This window comes from Charadrius vociferus, unplaced genomic scaffold, assembly GCF_000708025.1.
Source record: "Charadrius vociferus isolate BGI_N301 unplaced genomic scaffold, ASM70802v2 scaffold377, whole genome shotgun sequence".
Lineage (NCBI taxonomy): Eukaryota > Metazoa > Chordata > Aves > Charadriiformes > Charadriidae > Charadrius > Charadrius vociferus.
In genome coordinates this window covers 911,202-913,723 of record NW_009649456.1, presented here as the reverse complement: position 1 = coordinate 913,723, position 2,522 = coordinate 911,202, and positions in this window count along the sequence as shown.

Sequence of the window (2,522 nt, the reverse complement as noted above, 5' to 3'; positions counted from 1 at the left end):
GCATATCTGAAGTTGAATGATTTTCTGAAACAGAGAAGAGTTATAGCCCTCTTCCCCCTCCTCTTGCTTCATTTTGGAATGTCTCTATATTGGTTTTTATATCAATATGCTTAATGGCTAGGAATCCTTTTTCCTGGGTTGCCCTCTTCTGTTAAATAGCAAAATGAAGTGTATTTCTTGTTCCAGAGATCTTAGTCTCATCTCATTTCTCAAATCTTTTGGAGGTAAAGAAGAGTTAGCAGTAAAGGAATGCTAATTCTTCCAACAGGGTACTGAAGGACAGGGATATTAAAGGGCTTATTTGAAATAGCTGAGGTAGAGAATGAAACTCTGTCTTTCCAATCTCCAATTTAGTATAGCAGCTACTGACCCATCCTTTCTCTTGTTATATGCTCTCATATAAGCAAAGTCTAATTAGAAATTTTTTCATTCAATCTGGTTCTCCTAAGTAGAAGAGTGTAAGGTAGTTTATATTGTAAATTTAGGCTATGAATCATTTGAAAGACAGAATCTTTTCATTTGAAAACTGACTCTATGGTGGAATTGGAGAGCCTAATCACCACATCAACATAATTAATTGATTGACATAATTAATTGAGTGGCAGATCCAATTAATTAGACTAAACTGGGCAGTTTATGATGTAAACAACACTTATTAAGTTCTGTGTTTTTCTCTGAATTGGGCACTGGAAAAAAAAATCACAACAGAAGATATTTTAAAAACATATTTGATTGAATTGAAAGTAAAAATCAACATGACAGTTGCAAAAGCTCTTTTGAGGATTTTAGCTTGTTTTTCACATCAAAGAAATGCAGTATCTCAGTAGGGCTTTGAATGGTCATCCAAACTGATTTTTAAAAAATCTTTGGACAGTTGTCCATTGCTGCTACATGCCTCGGTCAGGAATATGCTTGTTTTTAAAAGCATCATGTGTACCTTTTGCAAAATCTTTCAGGCAACACTTGCTTTCTATCATCCACTGTTGAATTGAAAAACGTATTTTGAGACAGGTGTATGTAGTTATGCTTTTTACAGAACTGGCAAGAGCAAAACTTATTATCTTCAACAGTGTAGAGTTCTCTACATAGTTGTGCTAGTGTCCTATTATTTAGTTTTTTATACAGCATGGACTGCTCAGTCACTTTCTGCACAGACATACTTCACTGAAGTTTTGATTCGACACTTAACACATTGTTAAAACCAGTGGAATCAGAACCCAGAATTTTATTCTCATGGCATATTTTCTCTTTTGGGAATGTTATGAATCCAGGGCTGTAGAACATCATCTAACAGGAATTTTTAGTTCATAGAGACTTTTAAAATGCATTTTTTCAGCGGTGGACAAATACAGTTTCATAAGTTTTCTGAACTTCTAGTTCTTGCGTACACTTTGCTTTGCTAAACTTATACCATAATGCTTTTATTGTTGAATATATTGGTTGCTTTTAGTTTGCCCATGTGACTAGCTCAGTAACCTTTTTTTCTTTTTACACTTGCTGGTTAATGCATTTTTAAAAATATAGATAATCAATTGACTGTGTAGTGCTAAAGTAGAAAAGACTCCTCAGACTTAAATCTGTATTCACTAAATTTACTGTAATCCCTCAGAACACTTCAGAATTTCCATTTTCCACTCAACAGTGATTTCCCCAATGACTTTTTACCTATAATTTATACTAGATACTGATAAGATATTAGACACCAACCTGCAACTGAGTGTGCCTTTGGGTGGATTGCTTTGCCATAGAGATTTCTGCTAAAATTCTGCCTCTGTGTCATGTGGAAACAGCTGAAATACTGTGGTCTAAAAGCTTAAAGCTACAGGGCAAAACCTAATCCTGCCAAACCACTTTGATGCTTAAAAATGATATGAGACATTTGAAAGTTCTGTGCAAGTAAGAGGCATTAAACAGGGAAAAATAATCAGGGCTAGAAAAGCCAACTATTTGTGCATGAATGCAACTAGATTTTCAAAGTCTTTAAGAGAGAAAATTTATTTATTGACTGAAAGGAACACGACTATGATTCCACTCACATTTTGCCTTTTGTTTACACTCTAACATTTCAGCTATCATGACTGCTAGACGTTCTTCATGTATTTGAAAAGAAAAAAAAATCAATAGCTAAGTGTCTTGTCTCTGTTCCATGTAACAAGGAGACAAAATGGTTCAACAGCCTTAAAACTACCATGTAGAAAAAGCTAAAAATACTTCACAGGTGACAAGCTTGCTGTTCTGGGGCAGCATAGAGTATAGGTCACAGTCTTTTAAAGGTTAGAATTTTATTTTTGGGAAGACTGTCCTAGAAAGTAGAGGTCTTCGTCATATAAACCTGGAAGGCTTACCTATTGATGAGTTCTAACAGCATGCTAGTGAAGTTTGAGTTTGCTGTGTGATACATTCAATTCTCAGGAAATTTCAGAGTTCTACATGGTTGGGTTTACCTAATATTATTTTAGTGGTTTGAAAAGATGCCTTCCTTCAATGTCAGTCTGTTCAGGAGAGGAATCTGATTTGCATAA